The sequence below is a fragment of the Phocoena sinus genome, chromosome 11 (assembly GCF_008692025.1).
Source record: "Phocoena sinus isolate mPhoSin1 chromosome 11, mPhoSin1.pri, whole genome shotgun sequence".
Classification (NCBI taxonomy): Eukaryota; Metazoa; Chordata; class Mammalia; order Artiodactyla; family Phocoenidae; genus Phocoena; species Phocoena sinus.
Genome location: NC_045773.1, coordinates 26,340,070 through 26,360,100, shown reverse-complemented (window position 1 = coordinate 26,360,100; position 20,031 = coordinate 26,340,070). Strand labels below are relative to the sequence as shown.

Here is a 20,031-nt window from a genome sequence, read left to right as displayed (position 1 = left end):
TAAGGGTCTTGAGATGAGATTAATCTAGATTTAGGGTGGGCCCTAAATCCAATGACAAGTGTCCTTATAAGTACAGAAAAAGAGAGCACACAGAGACACAGGGGAAGGCCAGGTGAAGATGGAGGCTGAGATTGAAATGATGCCTCTATAAGCCAAGGAATGCTAAGAATTACCAACAGCCACCAGAAGCTAGGGGAGAGACATGGTATAGACTCTCCCCCAGAGCCTCTAGAAGGAGACAGCCCTGCTGACACCTGACTTCTGATTTCTGGCCCTCAGAATTGTGGCAGAATAAATTTCTGTTATTTTAAGCCACCCAGTTAATGGCAATTTGTTATGGCAGCCCTAGGAAACTAAACCACAGGTTGTGAAAGCAACTGGTTCTCCTGCCCTCCTTCGTTTGGCTTGTGGCCAGCTGTCAATCATCTGGGAAGACAGAGGAATGTTAGGTCAGATCCCAAAAGCCATATAGCACACAGGAGTCGTTTCAGTGTCCATTTCTGTGAATGTGCTTTGTGATTTTTATCTTCTAGTGCCATTTTGTTTAAACAAATGATGAAATTAGTTTATACTTGAGAGTCAGCTCCCAGTGGATATATGGAAGAGAGGCAGACCCAGTGTTAAATGAGTGGCAAAGCAAAGTGAAGGCTTAGGCAGAATCCTCTCTGGTGATCTATAGCACCATAGATTTTTAGTGGTTGTGCATAAGAGGAATGAATAGATAGACGAAGGAAGGAGGGAAGGAAGGAAGGAAGGAGGGAGGGAGGGAGGAGGGAAGGAAGGAAGGAAGGAAGGAAGGGGGGGAAGGAGGAAAAAAGACAGATAAAGTAGACCATGATATGACCAGTGGAGACCTTTGAATGCCCCCTTTCAATCAATGCCGTGTAGGGCATCAAGACATTTATATTTAATTCACAAACAGCTGAGAATGCTCAGAACGTTCTTGGTATCCACTACGATGACACAAGCTGGCCATGCCTCCACTCTCACCACCCTCACTGTTTCAAGTCAAATATTGAAATGCAGTGAACAGTATCCCAAGCAGAGAGCTAGGAATCTGATTCTTTTTGATCAGTAAAGCACTAAAAACAAAACCAAAAAAAAAGGCAATAACGCATACAGGTATAATCACAGTACACACGTATATTTACTGCATTGGACTTTTTCTCATCCGACTTCTGACATATGTGGATTACTGTTGGGCCAGGAAGCTCATACTTGATAATTGGCAGCTGTATTTTAACTGCAGGCTTGAATGTTTTGGGGGAAAAAAAAAAAAGAACAGATGTTGAGATGCCTGTTTGGGGGATGTGTGTGTATCACTGCCTGTCCTTAAACATGCTGAAGGAGACAGAGTAAGTCATGGAAAATGGAGCAAAACTCTAAGAAATCTCTGCTTATGGTAACTGCTGGACCGTAGTATAATGTCTGCCTTTGGCTTTCGGCTTTTCAGCACACACATGGCCTTGGCTTCTGCTGCTCCCTCTTCTGGATTTTCCTCCCCTCATCAAGGCCCATTGCAAAATCTACCTCTCGTCTTCCTACCCTGGATAGAACTTCGAGGGAACAGATCACAGATCTTATTAAATTGGAATAATTGATATTTATTGTAGGATAAAGCCACTGGGGACCAGTAATTGAGTGAGAATGTAAACCACTGTTAATAAGAATTGGGGGGCTTCCCTGGTGGCGCAGTGGTTAAGAATCCACCTGCCAATCCAGGGGACACGGGTTTGATCCCTGGTCTGGGAAGATCCCGCATGCCGCGGAGCAACTAAGCCCATGCGCCACAACTACTGAGCCTGCGCTCTAGAGCCCGCGAGCCACAACTACTGAGCCCACGAGCCACAACTACCGAAGCCCGTGAGCCTAGAGCCCGTGCTCTGCAACAAGAGAAGGCACTGCAATGAGAAGCCCGCGCACCGCAACGAAGAGTAGCCCCTGCTCCAGCAAATAGAGAATGCCCGCGTGCAGCAATGAAGACCCAACGCAGCCAAAAATAAATAAATATAATAAATAAATTTATTTTTTAAAAAATAAGAATTGGACCAACCAAGAACTGCAGAGTCCCAAATGAGCATTTTTCTATTTCAGCATTTCCTTGAGCTCCTGATGAATAACCTTCTGCTTTTAGGATGACTTGCTCTTTTGATAGCCTCTGATGTGCTTGTTTTCTCAGTGCATTTAAATTGGGTCATGGGGCAGGAGCTGGCAGTGCTCTAAAGCTTCCCCCAAGAACATGGGTCTGTGATGTGTGTTTAATGTTTTCCCTGTAACAGAGATAAATGTCATCAGTAATTCTGATTGGCAGGCCCAATGTTTAAGGCTTTTGGAATTATCTGAGTCGCAGGGTCGCAGGAGTCATTCTGCATTCAAATATTTACAAGGCGTAATTAAATGGATTAATGATGTGGGGTTCTAGAAACAATATGGTGGTGTTAAATTTTCCAGCAGCTTTCTACTAGTTTCATCATTCCTTTTTCCCCCCTTGTCTATCTTTTCCATTTACGATTTTTGCTTTTAGCCCTCAAAACCTCTATGAGCTTCTGATATCGCAGACTTTGCACTGAATTTCTCACTTGGCCCCTCTTGTTACTGCCTCTCAGTATCCAAAGGCCCGAGAGAGTGGCATGGACATATATATACACTACCCTTCGTGCTTCTTAGATTAAATCCTCCACTCTTGTCATTCCTCCTCGCTTTGCGTCATTAGATAACATCTGATACAGCTTTGAAGATGTGAGGTGCTGTCCCAGTGCTAAGTGGGATGGTTCTAATTATTATCTTGAAGTGTTGCATCACCGTATTCTCCTTCTTCCTCTCATTCTTTTCTCTCAGTCATCTGGGTATGAATAATGAACACAGTGTTTCCTTAAACGGAAGAATGGAAATATAGTTGACTTCTTTTTCCCAGGTTGCCTATTGGCAGAAATTGAGGCATATCCGTGTGCTTTTGGCCTGGGAAAACGAAAAGGGAAGATTGAGACACTAGAATGTGAATTGTGAATGATCACAGTCTTAGAGTTTTTTTTTTTTTTTTTTTTTTTTTTTTTTTTTTTGCGGTACGCGGGCCTCTCACTGTTGTGGCCTCCCCCATTGAGGAGCACAGGCTCCGGACGCGCAGGCTCAATGGCCATGGCTCGCGGGCCCAGCCGTTCCGCGGCATGTGGGATCTTCCCGGACCGGGGCATGAACCCGTGTCCCCTGCATCGGCAGGCGGACTCTCAACCACTGCGCCACCAGGGAAGCCCTAGAGATTTTTTAAATGACTTCTGTTTTTATTACCAAACCAACAAAAAATTGTTGTAGAGAATTTGGATAATTCAGAAAAGCACACAGATGAGAAGACATATGACATGTGTTTTCCTCTTCCAAATTTTGTGTATATGGTATATACTATAGTCACATTAATCTATTTTCACACACAAAATAAGGTCAACCTGAACATAATGTTTTCTAACTTATGCTTAAACTTAATGCACTGTGAACATTTAAATTACATATTCTTCTCATCATCATGACCACAGGCCCCCCTCTTATACAGATGGACCACAACTTATTTAACCAGTTCCCACAGGCGAACAATTAGTTGGTTTCCAATCAACAACTAGTCCAGCAATTAATTGGACTAAAATAAACAATGCTGCAATCAGCATCCTTTATACATAGCCAGCATAGTTTTTTAAAAAATTTTTTCTTCAGCAAAAATTTCTGAAATTAGATTTGCTCTTCAAAGGATATAAAAGTTTCATAAGCATTGGCTATTTAGAAAGACACCCAGAAAATGGTACTAACTCAAGCTGCCCATCTTGGGTGGGTTAGAAAAGGACACCCCATGTCAGAGTGTCTCTTTCCTGGTCTTTCCTTAGCTTAGACATCTAACGCTGGATTGGTCTTCTTTCTGGATGAACATGCTTTGGAAATATCACTTGGATTCTTAGAATGGTTCTAAAGAATGGTCCAGGGCTCCTCATGACTCGTCAGCAAGGTCCTGCATCCCTAGGACATCAGTTGTATCAGAGGCAAATTCGTGTTTAAAGAACCGCCCACTGGAAACAGTTACACTGGTTTTATGCCGAATCAGAAGAGAAATTGTAAAGAAGGAAGAAGGAATATTAATGCTTAGTGACCACCTATACAGTGCTGACATTGTTTTCTCTTAACAATCTTATAAGATAGTGAAGCTTCACCTTCCTTTTGTAGTTGAGCTAGAGTCAAATCCATCTCTACCTGATGCCAAAGACCATGGTCTTTACTCCCCTCTTTAACTCAGTTTTGTAGTTTAACTACTCAGAGCAGAGTTCCAAAAGCCATGAAGAGTCTGCCTCTCACTTAGCTCTATGTTCTGTCCATTTTTTCTTTCTCTTTAAATATCAATTTGGTACACATTTGGCTTTCCAAGTGTTAGAAAGCAACATTTCTCTTGTTTTACTTGTAGGTCATGTTTTCACTAGAATCCTTGATGTATTATTCTTTTTTCTCTTTGCCTAAAAATGTAATATAAATTCATGAGGGCTTTGAATAGTGTTATACATGGGATGTCATTTAACCTGCCTTGCAAAGTCTGTTTATCAAAGCAAGAACTACTTGTTGGAGGATGTTAACGTCCTGAGTCAAAGGAAAAATAAACTGTGGGCTTTAGAGTGACCTTTCTACATGTGTATTGACTGAATGCTTAAGGAGAATTCTGACATCTCTAGCCGAAGATGGTTTAGGAACCAAACAGTGAACTAGACAAGCTTGTATCCATAAACTGAGGACTCTAGCAAAGATGAAGACAGTATAGCATAGGGGTTATCAGCACAGATTGAAAGCTTTGGAACTGATCTTACCTCTAAGTCTCATTTTCCTTTTCCGTATGACGGGGATAGTAAGGTTTACTTGGAGAATCATCCTAATGGTTAAATGAGTTCATGTGCTTTCAAGTGCTTAGTAGGGTGAGATCAAACCTGAGCTTGATCTCAGTGGATGATCATGGAGGAAAAGGTATTTTAAGAAACAGAAAAAAACCATACACTAAGTGAATCTGTACTGGAAAAGCATTAAAGGGATGTAAAAACTGCCTCTCCTAATGTAGACATCAAGGATATAGCATCCCTTTTTCTTTATTATAGAAAAAAAGTACTGTGAAGAACCCAGAGTTACTTCATAAACTTTATTTAATTACAGGAGAAATTCTTCACTTCTTTTGGAACCTTGTTCCCTCCTCCCCCCACCCAGTTTGAGAATCTGACGAAGCTTTGAATTCTCCATAGAAACGTGCACATTCACATCATATTTTGCAACTTCGGGGGCACCAGTCTATTCCAGGTTAAAATTACCCCCGAACATAGAGGTTGTAGACACATTTTCATTTATCTGAACACGGTCAGAAGGGAGAGGGCTCTAGCTGGGAATGCCCAATGCCAAAGCCAGAGATTCTAATCATTGCTGTATGCTGGATACATTCTGTGCCCTTGAGCACTCATAATGTAGAAAGGAAGACAAATAGAGAAATGAATGAGCACAGTGCAATGTGGCAAGAGGGACAATACGCACATATACTGAATGGAATGCTTTCATGATGCAGATTGAGGAGGGAGGGCTGCAAACAATATGATTTCACAAGTGCAGCAGTGGTCCCAGGGTCTTTCAGAATCTTCGGAGATTCTGTGAACCGTGTGGCATGTATTTCATCAAAATCAAAGTCCCAGATTACAGGTAACTCAAAGAATCACCCATGTCCTCTCCCACTAAGTCCATCCTCCTTCTCTATATGAGAGAAATGGAACAGGGGATATGGAAGGATGGAAACTTATCAGGAGACATACCTTCATCTTTGATTGATAAGTTTTATCTCACCTATATTATTCTATAATGTCTGGAATACCCACACCTTGAAATTCCTGAATTCTTGATTCGAAATATCTGGAGGAGGGAACAGACACACCACTTCACCTTGCACACACAACCTTGTTTATGGAGGACTCTAGCTGTGTCCCAGGCCTGGAGGCCTGCTTGCTCAGCGAAGGACTCTAACATGGACGAACAAGAAAAGGAAGGTACTAAGGAAATGCCCTGGCCATTCAGTGATGCTCAGGTGAGCATGGGAGCAAAATTAGAGCAATTCTCTACTTTCAAGTGTATTGCTAACTCCGTTTGCAGTAGCCCACCACTACTAAGTATTTTCCTTTAGACACACCTAAATTCAAATCATAGCCCTACCAGCTGCCAGCCTCCGACAAGCAACCTAACCTCTCTGAATACTGAGTTAACATGTACTGAATGCCACCTGTATCTGTGGTCCTGTCCTAAGTGTTTTACATATGTGGACTCGGCCCACCCTCAAAACAACTCTATGAAGAAGGAATTATTACTGTTACCATTGAATATTGCTCAGGATCACACAGCAAGTGGGCAGAGCTGGAAATGGAGCCCAAGCTATTCAGCCCCAAGGCTGGAACCCTCACTCCCAAGGCCATGGTGCCTCCAAGTGCCACAGGTCAATTTCAGCATTTGTGATAAAGGGACGATGCTGACCATTCTTCAGAGTAGTGGTTGGGTTAAACAAGACTGGTTTTGTCAATCATTGAATACTAGGGTCCCTGACCATAAAGGGAATCCTTCTGGGAGAATCCATAGGCATGGGAGAAATCAGGTTGGCCGCAGAAAGTCACACACCACTGACCACAGCAAGCCAACCCACTGTCTATATCAGCAATGCTTTTTATCTGTTCTCTTTTTTTCATCTCGCCGCCTTCTGTTTTCTGCACTACTCCCAAGTGACTGTTCAAATAGATGAAACTGATAGCATTTCATTTCCTTGTGGTCTTCATTCCTGGCTACCGTGATCCATCTTAGTGAACAAATGACTTGGCTTTTCTGAAACTGTCTGGGTTGATATGTTTCGTTTCAATTGCAATATGTTCTTTCAAAGGTGAATGATCAGAAACCATTGTCGGAAAGTCAAGAATGCACTCAGAGTCCAAGAGCTAATACAGTTTTGTTTGTTGCTTTAATTACTGTGTAGATGTGCTTAGGTTGTTTGGATTGCTGTTCTTGTAGAAGAAAATTGAACGCACATAGCTAACCCTTCAGTAAATGTTTTTGAGCCCTACTTTTGTGTATAATGCAGGGCTAGCTCTAAGCAAAGAGAAAGGGACTTCCAGAGAGCTCAGACCTGGACCTAGTCTTTCGAGTGGGGCAGGGGGTAGGGGGTACATGACAGGCTGGAGAGATAAATAAGACAAAGAGAGCTACTGTCCATTAGAAGGGTAAAGGAATAGGCTGTGGTGCTTTACAGAGGAGAGAGATTGCATCCATCTGGAATGATCACGGAAGGCCTTCCTGAAGGTGGTGGCAACTGAATAGAACTTTGAAGGACATAGAGAATCTAGACTAGGATATGGTAAACCAGAAAGGGTGAAGGACATTCCAGCTATGCAGAATGTATCTGGAGAGTAGCATATGATAAAGAGACTTTATGCAGGAGGTTAATTTTTATAAAGAAAAAAGACCTCATTTGCTGGGGTAATAAATAGGGAATGAATCAGATTAACATCTCCGATTTCATTTCTTACCATTCTCCCCTGTTCCACAATTCCTCTAATACAATACTGCCTCAGGGCCTTTGCACTTGCTGTTCCCTCTGATCTGAACACTTTTCACAGATCTTTGCAGTCACTGACTATAACGAAATACATGTTTGTTTCAAAGCACTTTACATACAGTCTTGTTTAATATTCTATGCCTGGCACAGGGAATCTCACATCTAGTGTGTTCCTATTCCCTGCCCACCCATGTATCTATATCACTTCAAAATACTAGTTTTTATGCAAGCCTAGAAAATTGAAATTCTTGATTTCTCCTTCTGTGAAAATGCTTACTTCCCTTTAAGCAGTGGTTCTCAACCTGAAGCACATTAGAATCACCCGTGGACCTTTTGAAACCACAGATGCCCAGGTCTTACACCAGACCAGTTAAGCCCGAACCTCGGCAGCTGAGACCCAGGCAGTATCAGTATCTTGACAAAACTCTCCACATGGTTTTGGTGGACAGCCCTCACTGAGAACCTCTGCTTTAGAAGGAGAAGTCAAGGGCAGTGGCCTTTCCTGATGATACTTCTCTTCCCTGCTCGCTCTGGCAGGGTGGGGTCAGTAGCAGGATCCATAGCAAAGAGACACAATCCGGAAGGCAGAAGCAATACACATTTCCTTCCTAACACCGAGGATAAAGGTGTGTCTGCTGTGCGCCTGGCACTGTCCAAAAGGGATGAAGAGTGTAGGGAACCAGAGAGAAGGCAATGAACCCTTTGGGTCCCCGGAAATGCCCCCATCTCTTGGAGACAAGACTACTGACTGCAGGGTTTGGTCATGAACCAAGAACGATGTTCCAGTTAGGAGGCCAAAGGAGACTTCCCTCAGATCTTCACTGAACGAAAGGCGTTATTTCCCAGAGTGCAGTGGCATGTTCTAGAATCTCCGTCCCTTTATGAATCAGTCATTGCCTTAGTCCGTGAGACTTGACATGCTGTTGTTCTTGCTTCTGTCTCTGACCTCATTTCCTGGTGCTCTTCCCTCCCTCAGTACCCTGCAGCCGCACTCCCCTCCTCCAGGACTTGAGATAAAATCCGCCTCCACAGAGGCCTTGAGATACCACCAAGAGCGATTCCCTTCTCGGGACCATGCTGTCCGCTCTTACCTGGGCTCTTTAAGCCTCTGCTTCCATATAGTTGCCTGATTTGCTCTTCCCGGTCTCTGCTCAAATATCACCTCCTCAGAGAGGCCCTTCCTGACCTCTTTATCTAAATAGTACCCTACTTCCTCTCCATCTCTTTGCTCTGCTTCATTTGCCTGATAGCTTTTATGGTGGTATATTTCCTGTTTGGTGGTTCATTTTCCATTTTCCCTGACAGAGTGTAAGCCCAAAGAGCTGGGACTTGTTCACTGCTGTATCCCAGCTCCTAGCACAGTGCCCAGTACAGAGTGAATGCTCAATAAATATTTGTCATATGAATGAATTCAATAAGGTTTTATTCTCATTGTATTCATACGTATATTTATTTTCTCTTAAAGGCAAGTGATACTAGACTTTTAATTCGAGGTAAATGGTCTACTTTTTAAATGAGTTAGTGTCAGGAAATGAGGAATCAATTTAAAGAAAGATATTAAGTAAGTGGAAGCATAAGTGATCCACAGATGTGGTGTGGCTCATGAGAGGGATGCGAATGACCGGCATTTGGGAAACACTGGTCTAGAAGCAGATCAGCAAACAAAGAAAGAAGCACAAGCCTAGAAGTAAGGGGAATATCCTCTAGTCATGCAAATCAGGATGCTGAATGATAAACTTCGTCTACCTGCAACTGCAGTCTCTTGCAGTGTTGAGGTACAATTCATCTGGCATTTACTGAACATCAGCTATGAGCTCAGTGTGACTGGGGGGTAAGTGAGATATAGAATCCAATCCCATTTTCAAAGGTGAACCTCGGAGACAGCCATGGGCACTATGACAGTAGAAATCAAAATGGGATCAATGCTATACGAAAGGTCCAAAGAGACCACAGAAGGGTAGCATTTGTTTCTCTGGAGGTAATCAGGAAACCCTTCTCTGAAGAGGAGAAATTTGCATGGGACCTTGAAGAACGGGTAAGATTTCAATAGGCAGAAATGGGGGCCAAACCAAGGCATTCTGGACAGAGGGAACACCAGGCAGAATAACAGCAAATAATATGGGGAAATGAGCTCACAGGGCACAGTGGAAAAAAAAATCTATGGGGGCGCTGCTTGGAGAGGCCTGACCAGGCGGGGCTTGGGTCAGCGGTGCTGGCCGGGGTTTGCTGTTGAGGCCGGCTCTCCGCCACTGGGCCCGGGAAGATGGTGCTGGGTGGTTGCCCGGTGAGTGAGTTACTCCTCTGCGGCCAGGCGGCTTTGCTGATGGGGAATCTCCTTCTGCTGCATTGTGTCTCTCGGAGCCACTGGCACAACACTACCGCCGAGCCTGAGCCCACATCCGCTGGCGCCACCCACCTGGAAGGCACCACCTGCTCTGCGAGCTGGGGCTATGGCGACCCCACTCTCCAGTCATCCTTTGCTCTTACCTACCTGATGAATTTATAGAGTGTGAAGACCCAGCGGACGATGTTAGAAATGCAATGGCATCCCAGGAACTTGGTTATGGCTGTCTCAAGTTCGGTGGTCAGGCCTACAGTGGTGTGGAACACACCTCCGTCCAGTGCCGCGCCCTGGACGGAATCGAATGTGCCAGTCCTAGGACCTTCCTATGAGAGAATAAACCTTGTATAAAGTGTACTGGACAGTACTTCATAAGCACTTTGCTCTGCTTCTTCCTGGGCTGTTTTGGAGTAGATTGTTTCTGTCTGGGACACGCTGACACAGCAGTAGGGAAGCTCTTGACACTTGGAGGTCTTGGATTTGGTGGTTTGTTGACCTTATTTTGCTTATTACTGGAGGGCTGACGCCAAGTGACAGCAACAATTAGTGCACTGTTTACTAAAAAGAGTTGCTGCCGTGGCCCAGAGAGGCAAGTCTCCTGAATTCACCTCTACAGGCTCAGAACTCTTCCTTGTTATCAGACCTGACCATTACCTTCCTCTTTGGAGGGAATGGCTTTGGCGAGGGAGGTTTCTTTGGACTGTGGATTTTCAACCCAAACTTTACTTTGCAGACTAGAAATGACAAGCAAACAGTATTGTGGGTATCAAGTTTGTACCTTTCCTCATGTACAAAAAAATATAAAGGATAGTGATTAACTCATAAGCTGCAGAAGGGTTTCCATAGTCTTTATTTCTGTGCGCTGCTGTATAATCAATCCTTTGGAGCAAGTGGACCCAACAGGGTAAGTAAAGTGAATGTTTTTAGCCTTGTGCCTTTTGTGACTGAGTCCTCATGAGGTGAAGATCGGAAGCTGAACCAATGAAAATCTTCAGCAGAAGTAGAAGCGGCGATGGATTTTAATACACACTGAAATTCTGACTTTCTGAATTTAAATTGCAGAATCAATGTTGCCAACCTGGAATGCTCATTCGGGTGTTTTCAGTAGGTAGAGTGAAACTCAAAACTATATTTGTTGTGCTTAAAGCTAAGCATTTGAACTGAGCCTGTCAATAAACCCTACTGTTCCATCATTATTATGTCTGAGAGGGAATATATCCAGTACAGTAATTTCCTCTTTCCAATTATGTTTTGGATAGCTAAACATGTCTGAGTTCAGCTATCCTCTTGCCAGACTTTTCCTATCAAGAAAGTAGTATTTACCAGTTTAGAGAGTCCATGCTGTAGACTGGTAAAAAAGAAAAAAAGATTTCATACAAGTAACTATAAATCTGTTCTTCATGATTGGGTAAGAAAATATGAGGGGCCTCGTGCCCTTGGAAAGAAAAGCCGACTCTTCCTTAAAGGATATTACTAGTTACTGCTGGGTAGAGTTAGGATGTGATTCGGGGGGCAAAGAGAAACTGAACACATTCTGTCAAAATAAGCATGGTACCAGAATCTCTCAGTGTGGGCTACAGCAGTCAGTCATAGGGAAAGAGACAGCCAAGGTTTTGAGTTCCCAAATCACTGGGAATAAAAGAAAATGTTCTGAATTATAAGCGTTTTTTTTTTTTTAAGAAGATGTTGGGGGTAGGAGTTTATTAATTTATTTATTTTTGCTGTGTTGGGTCTTCGTTTCTGTGCGAGGGCCTCCTCTAGTTGTGGCAAGCGGGGGCCACTCTTCATCGTGGTGCGCGGGCCTCTCACTGTCGCGTCCTCTCTTGTTGCGGAGCACAGGCTCCAGACATACAGGCTCAGTAGTTGTGGCTCACGGGCCTAGTTGCTCCGCGGCATGTGAGATCCTCTCAGATCAGGGCTCAAACCCGTGTCCCCTGCATTAGCAGGCAGATTCTCAACCATTGCGCCACCAGGGAAGCCCCACTATAAGTGGTTTTTAAAACTTAGTTTCCATCCCTTGCAATCTGAGTTGAAAAGAACTGTTAAATATAAGGTAAAAATGGGGTTTGGAAGGTCAATCAAACTAAGAGCATGCTATTTGGGCAACTTATAAATTCTAGAAGCAATCAAAGTAGAACTGCTCAAAGTTTAGTCTCATAATAATTGACATAAAGACCAAGAATCCCAGTTAAAATAACTCTGAATATGCTCTGTCATTATGAAGCAGTTTTCCTAAGAGTTTCAGCTTTATTAGCCCTGATTAATATGACCACTGTTCTTATGGTATTAAATGGTGGCAATTATGTAAAAGTTAAAACAGATTTTTCTAGTTTGTCCTGAAAGTTCTGTACCACATTGACCTTAACCTTCTTTATAGCAGTAATAATTGATGGATTCTTTTAGAGTGTAATCTCTACATTCTAAGGCAGTATATTTTAAATTGTTGTGGGTCATGAAGAAGCTGGACCTTCTCCCCAGAAAAATGAACAGAAACATAAAATTTTGCATAGAACTTAAGAGGGTTCAAGGATGCCCCTTTTTAAAAAGAAAAAGAAAAAAAAACTTCTAAGAAAAATCTGGAAAACAAACTAAAATTGAAATCTTACCCCAAATAAGATACTACTTTAAAACCACAAATCCTGCTTCATCTCACAAGTTTAAAAAAAAATAAATCTCCTTAAGGATATTCACAAACCCCATCAAAAGCTATTTTCTTTTAAAACTAAAAGTAAAAAATCATTAATTGTTAATGTTTCCAGGAGGAAGAGCTTGGGTAAAGAGGTAAAAGTCTGTAAGTTATTAAATTTTCTATTTTATAGAAGAAGCCCTTCTCACAGAAAAGGTGATGGGGATCAAAGTTGTTTCCACTGCTAGGCAACAGCCTGAGAATCTTTATATTCCTCTGTGATGATCTGCATTTTTCAGTTTCAGTGTGGCTTCTAGGTGATGCCCATCCTCTGTATTCACAAACCCTGGCCAGATGTGATACAACTTGAAAAACTATCTGAATAAAGGAATATTTTTTTAAATGGGAAAAAAATATCTATGGACTTCAGTGGAAAGCCCATGTAGCACTTGCAATCTGCCTGCTTTCGTGTCTCTTTGTATAACTGATGGCAGACGCATCATCCAAAAGGCATTTCAGGTGATTGTGTCCACGTCCTCACAGAGAGGAGCTTCAGGAAGACATCTCTACTTCCAAATAACCAACCTCAAATCCACTCTTTATTTCTGAAAAGAAAATAGCTGGGAAACCCCATCCTGTCATTTCCATTGTTATTGCACAGGCAGTGATCAACCACTGCCCTAGATATGCATTAAAGGGATGCCCATCCTTGATAAAAAACTCCAGAGAATGGGGGCATTACTTGCCAGAACGCTGAGAAGCTCTGTGGACCAGGAGCTGCTCTTCATCAGTGCCAGGAATACAGATAAATCTACCCTTGGAACTACCCGGAGTCCACCCCGAGCAAAAATCCTCTTAATGAAGCCCTTCCTCTCAAGAGGAAAAGAACCCTTGAAAAGAGATGCCCTCTGGTAGCCAGATGCATAAGGCTTCCTGCTCCCTCTCCCCAGCAACCCCCTGATGGGTAATTAATGTCTTTTGCATGGCTTTATCCTGCTCCTTTGCCATACCACGCCCCCCATGTGCCAAGCCCATGACCTTGGTGATCATTTTTTAAAGTTAGTATGATTTAATCTGGCACTGTATCTTCCCATTGTGCTTCAGAGTTAGCATCCTACTTAATTTTATCCAAGGCCTTTGTCTTGAGTTACAGCATGGAACAGAAGATTCTAGGGAGGACGTTATATTAAATAATGTACAGAGAAATGAACCGTTCTTCCTAGTGGTTCAGGAGCTCATGCTGGTTCCTAGCTCCTCCCACATGCTAATACCTCATTTTGAGAAAACTTCCACTTCGAAGAATACTACGGCAGAGAAATCTCTCTTTCTCTCTCTGTCTCTGTCTTTCTCTCTGTGTGTTTCTGTTTCTCTCTCAATTAAAAAGCAACCCATGAATTGAACCTCTCTGTTAATCTCCCTTTGTCATTAACATCTCATTTTAAACCAAAGTGCCCTTCACAGAATGTTAATGGCTGTTACACAACCTGAATTTGGAGTCAAATAAACTTTACGGAAAACTGAGTTAAACCAAGCTAAGTAGGTATATTTACCGAGGTCATAGAATGAAGCCTTTAATAGGTGGTTCTACACTATTAATCTTCAAGAAGGCTGTGTAATTTGCAGCATTTCCCAAAATGAGTGTTTCCATGGAACCCTTTTTTGATGGAGTATCTGGAGAGACATGGGTTCATCAGCTAAGTGTTAAACTAGCAAAAAGAGGCCTGTGTCGGCAACAGATGCTCAGATTTCCCCCTGAGATTCCAACTCCCTGCACAGCTACGATTGTTGCCTGAAAAACCACTAGGTAGGCCAAGTCGTGGGAGTTGTGTTGAACTGGGAAGAGAGGTGGTAATATTCCCTGCAGTTTCCAATCTAGCTTCCCTCCAATCTTCTCATCTGTGTAATGGGGTAATAAATACGTACCTTGAATTGCTAATAGACTTGTCTAATTTGGAATAATATCAGTAAAAACACTCAGCTAAGTAGCAGATGCAAAGGATACATTGAGTAAATAGTCGCTGGTATGTCAAGGTCCTCTAGGGGCTGCTTCTCAAATTTTACCATCTATGCAATCTCACAGGAGCTTGTTACAATTCACATCCTGATTTGGGTCTGGGATGGGGACTGAGATTCTCTGAACTTATTCTTGTAGTTTGAGGACTGTACTTTGAGAAGCAAGCATCTCAGAGATACAAAAGGAAGTGAACAGTCTCAACTTTTTAAAGAGTTATAATATATGGAGGTAACCTAGACATGCAGTCAGCTAGCTGAATGGCCAGCAGAGTGCTGGTACAAACAGTCCACTTTGGAGGGCAGTGTTACTCTTGCTCACTCAGGATTGATGGGGGAGTTTTCCCTTTGAACTGACTTTGAATGATGAGTAGACTTTGAGCAGACCCGGCGTCCTGGGTTCTGGCTGTGCCAGGAAGGCAGCACACTCCCAGAAGTGGGAAAGCATATGGGAAACTTAGGAGATGCTCAGGAGGCGTAGAACAAAAGACACGGTTTGGAGGAGGAGGTATGTATAAAGTGGACCACTGACCTGGATGTCTGAGTCTCAGGTATCAAGAAAATACAATCTAGGAGAGTTTTAAGCAAATGTATGAGTTTCCCAGAGCTGCCTTAACAAAGTACCACAAACTGCATGGCTTAAAACAACAGATATTTATTATCTCATAGTTCTGAAGTCTAGAAGTCTGAGACCAAAGTGTCAACAGGGCCAGGCTCCCTCTGAAACCTGCAGGGGAACCATTCCTGGCCTCTTCCTGGCTCCTGGAGGTTTGCTGGCAATCCTTGGCATTTCCTGGCTTAGTCGTCACATGGCGTTCTCCCTGTGTCTCTGTCTTCACGAGGCCATCTTCCTGTAAGGGTACGAATCATATTGGATCAGGGGCCCATCCTACTCCAGCATGACATCATTTTAATTAATTACATCTGCAGTGACCCTATTTCCAAATAAGGTCACAGTCTGAGGTACTGGGAATTAAGAATTCAGCATATCTTTTATGGAGGACTCAATTCAGTGCATAACAGCAAATATGTATGCACCCACTGGGCCCCAGAAATCTCCTCTGCCCTATAGGATAAACTTCAGAAATGACTTTTTCCCACTGGGAAAAAATGAAGGACCGTAGCGCTGAAGACCTCTGCCTTCTCTATCTACACCCCTTCCCAAGTATGAAAGATCGTCAGGACATCCCATTGGTCACTGAACTAAGCTGGAAATTCAGGACACTGAGGCTGGGGAAATCAGGGTAGCATTAGAATTCCCACTGAAGCCTTCTTTCCTCTTTTATGCCGACTTCCATAGGAATGTTATGTCGTTCCCAAGGAGCTTCTGGGAGTGTGAGACCCAGAAGCACCATCCCTAATGTGTTCACACAGCAGAGTTCAATAAAATAATGATGTACAAAGTCTTTCTTCCTAAACTTTGTAAGAAGCAGTGGCCTTCCATTTTTTCCCTTTGCTCTTGTCCAATAGAAGACTAATGTAAACACTGTCCACAATGTGAATTTTGTAGGTAGATGAAAAGGCGGCACTGGGCTACTTATTTTATCAAATTTAATTGTCCTCTTGGAAAAATAGGAACTTTTTTTTTTTTTTTTTTTTGGTACGCGGGCCTCTCACTTTTGTGGCCTCTCCCATTGCGGAGCACAGGCTCCGGACGCACAGGCTCAGCGGCCATGGCTCACGGGCCCAGCTGCTCCGCGGCATGTGGGATCTTCCCGGACCGGAGCACAAACCCACGTCCCCTGCATCGGCAGGCAGACTCTCAACCGCTGCGCCACCAGGGAAGCCCAAAATGGGAACTTTTTTTAAAAAAAGAAGTGGCTTTCTGTCTTTCAGTTACATACTCTCTGGCTAGATAGATGAATTCGTTGTCACCTAGGTACACAACATCCAAATAACACTGCCTCCTAATGTCTTCAAGGTTAGCAGCATGAAAGGAGCATTTCACGCAAAAGCCCTGCCAGTGTGACTGGGAACAGTAATAAGTTTTTCAAGCCTGTTCTGTCAGACCAATTGTCCATCCCAGATTTATTCAGAGCATCCTTTCTCTGTTAAAATGAAGAAGAACGTTGGCCATATTATGTGGGCAGAAGAAAGGAAGATGTGGAAATAAAAGGATGTGAAAGGAATATCTGTTTTCAAGGCAGCTGAAAACGAGTTGCAGGCTTGGTGTAGCCGCTGTTCCCATTTGAAGAAAATAAGCCCACGTGGCTACTTGGAGGTGGTAGTTAATTTTAAACCATATTTAAAGACTGCTGAGAAACACATTGGCCCCAATTCAGACCACGGTCAGTTGTCTCTTGGTCCCACTGACTAGAATGATGCAAACACCAGGCCCCAGACATATTAGGCGGAGACCAGCAAGGTTTGACACCCTTATGTTCTCAGTCCTGTCCTAAGCAATTTAGTACATTGGCCAAGAAGGCATAAACCTTGGAAACTGTAATATGGCATGCTAAGAGAAAATAAACGATCTTCTGCAGGCCAGGCTTAATTTTGCAAATTCCATTTCCTGGAGGTAATTGGCCACTGGACGCTTACAGGAGGATTAGTCGGCTGGAGGTTTCACCTCCTCCCCTGAAATCTTCCCCAGTCTTTCCAGCCTGAATTAATATTCCCTCCTTTGGGCTCTTTTAGCACTTGATCTGTACGTCAGTTGTAGCTCTTATCACAGTCTCTGTTGGCATTACCACTATTTCTGTGTGTCTTATCTCCCCTACTAGACTCTAGGCTCTCTAAGGGACAAGACTCAGTCCTAGTCATTTTTGTATTTCTAGCATCTAGGACAGGGCAAGTATGCCCTCATTAGATATTTATTGAAAAACTGAAGGATGGAGGGGAAAGAAGGATTTTGTGGTTTTCTCCGTCATTATCAAACATCACTTTTGTCCTATCACACATGGTTTCAATCATATACTTTGGAGGAGAGTTCTGGAACTCTTAAGAGATTCTGAAACTTAAAAGGAATAGGAGACTTTCAAGGGAGTTTACGGATGGTTTTTTTGGGAGCTTAAATGAGTTAACAAGCAAATGCATACAGAAAACTTGCTAAAAGTAGCCCTACTTCTTTTGGATGGTCTGGAAATGGGTAGGGATGGAGGCAGACTTTGTATCCCTCAGAGTTTGGGAGGTTGCAAGTAACAGAAATTGCCTTTGAGTAACAAGTGAAGTGATTTCTTGGAAGGATTTAGGGAAGTTCACATAATGAAAGGGAATGCTGAGGAACTGGGCTGCAAAAAATACAGGAAACGAGGCAGCTCAGGACATATATATGGTTGAAACTAAGGAATGGCTTCATTCCAGAGTCAAATCTGTGTATTGCTACAGGAATGGTTCAACTCAGCCCCTCATCCCATTCTTACGCAATGCCACTCAAGGTCCAGAATCCAAAAACATAATCTAGTTGTCTAAGCTGGGCCACACACCCACCCCTCTTGGCTCAGGAATGTTCCTTTTGTAGAACAGATGCCATCTCCCAAGAGATGTGATTCTCCAAAAGAAATCAAGGTGCTATTAATAAGAGAAAGGAGAATGAGTGCTTGGTAACCAAAGCACAGCTAATGTCCACTACTGTTTACCTTGGAAAATATACAAGTCAGAAAACTATTTAAAGGAATGAAACTCCCTTATAGCTAATGGGAAAGATGAGATACTAGCAAACTTTTATTTTTTAAGTAGATTAGACTTGAAATTCAAGTGCGGTACATTTGGACAAGTGCTTTCAAATAGTTTATTCATCATTTGTGTTGCCCACGTATTTCAGGAGTTTTTTACCTGTTAAATTGCTTGGAAAACCATCTTTTTTATAGAAAGATAAAAGGACCAATCTTGGAAGAAGTCATCAAATAAAGACTAAATCAGAAGTTAGAGTTGGTGGAAACATTAAGGTAACTGAATGTCTGTCAACACTTTTCTACTTTCTCATGTGGGTATGGGACCAAGTTACAGCTAGGCGGAAAGATGAACAAACTGAGCTTATTTAGTGAAATAGAACTCTAGGAAGTGCATTATTGTCCATTTCCCGTTTCTTTAATTAACATGAAAATTACATTTTTTCAACAGATAATCATTGTGCATCTCCTACTAATACTCTAATAGTAAAAGCTAATAGTCTAAGCCTTTTAAGTGCTTCTGTGTATCAGACACTCTACTAAGATCTTTATATGCATTTCTCATTTAATATTTATAAGAACTCAATGAGAGGAGGTACTCTAAGTATTAGGAAAACAGGGGTCAGAGGAATTATGTAACTTGCCCAAGGTTGCACAGCTAAGTGGCAGAAAGTAAAATAATAAAATAAAATACAGAAAATACTGATGTGGAAAATGAATACACTACACATACATTAATACATACCATTACAAACATGGTTATTAACTTTAGAAATTATTTTCTGAAGCATTTAGATGAAATATACTTGCAAAGAGCAGGTTCTCAATAAATGCATATTAAAGGCAGGAATTTAAAATGTGATTCAAAAATGTGACTTCCAGGAAATTTTTGTGGGTAGGGAAAAAGATCCATCAGCATAAAAGAGCTTTTTATAGAGAACATGATGACCTGTAATTCTTTCTACTTTCTCTGAAAATGGTTTTCAGTTGTTATATTATGACTAAATTGAGATTAAAAAAACTAATTGATTAATTTTTCCACCCTTTGCTCTGTTTGCCTCTTGAATAGTTTATGAAAGGTAGAGGTGTAATGTAGTTCTTTGACTTTTTTTTTAATCAGGGTAATCAAGAAAATGTGGTATTGGCATAAGAATAGACATATAGAAAAATGGTGTAGAATTGAGTCCAGAAATAAACCTTTACTTTTACAGTCAATTGATTTTTCAACGAGGGTTCCAGACTTGTTAATGGAGAAAGAATAGTCTTTTCAACAAATGGTATAGGCACGACTGAATACTGACATGCAAGAGAATGAAGTTGGACCCCCTATGTCACACCATATCCCAAAATTTAATTCAAAATGGATCATAGATGATATAAAAGCTAAAACCTATAAAACTCTTAGAAGAAAACATAGGAGTAAATCTATATGATCTCAGGTTAGGCAGTGATTTTTTAGGTACGGCACCTAAAGCATAAGCAACAAAAGAAATAACAAATAAATTGGATTACATCAAATTAAAAAAAGAGAACAACTTTGTGCTTCAAAGGACACTTCAAGAAAGTGAAAAGACAACCCACAGAATGGGAGAAAAATCTTGCAGATCATAAACTGAAAAAGGGACTTGAATCCAGAATATATAAAGAACTCTAACAATTTGGCGATGAACAGGCAATTCAGTTTTTAAATGGGCAAAGATTTGAATAAACATTTATCCAAAGAAGACATACAGATATCCAATAAGCACATGAAAGTATGCTCAACATCACTAGTCATTAGGGAAATGCAAATCAAACCTCACTAAAATGTCTAAAATTAAAAAGACAGATAATAACAAGTATTGACAACGATGAG

At 42.0% G+C, this 20,031-nt stretch overlaps 1 protein-coding gene and 1 pseudogene across 2 annotated transcripts in view; both read left to right on the top strand.

Annotated features, from left to right (window-relative positions):
* Positions 1 to 20,031, top strand: part of SYNPR (synaptoporin) — a 296,179-nt gene that overhangs the window by 213,304 nt on the left and 62,844 nt on the right. The window lies entirely within an intron of this gene.
* On the top strand, positions 9,852 to 10,491 carry LOC116762331 (annotated as a pseudogene).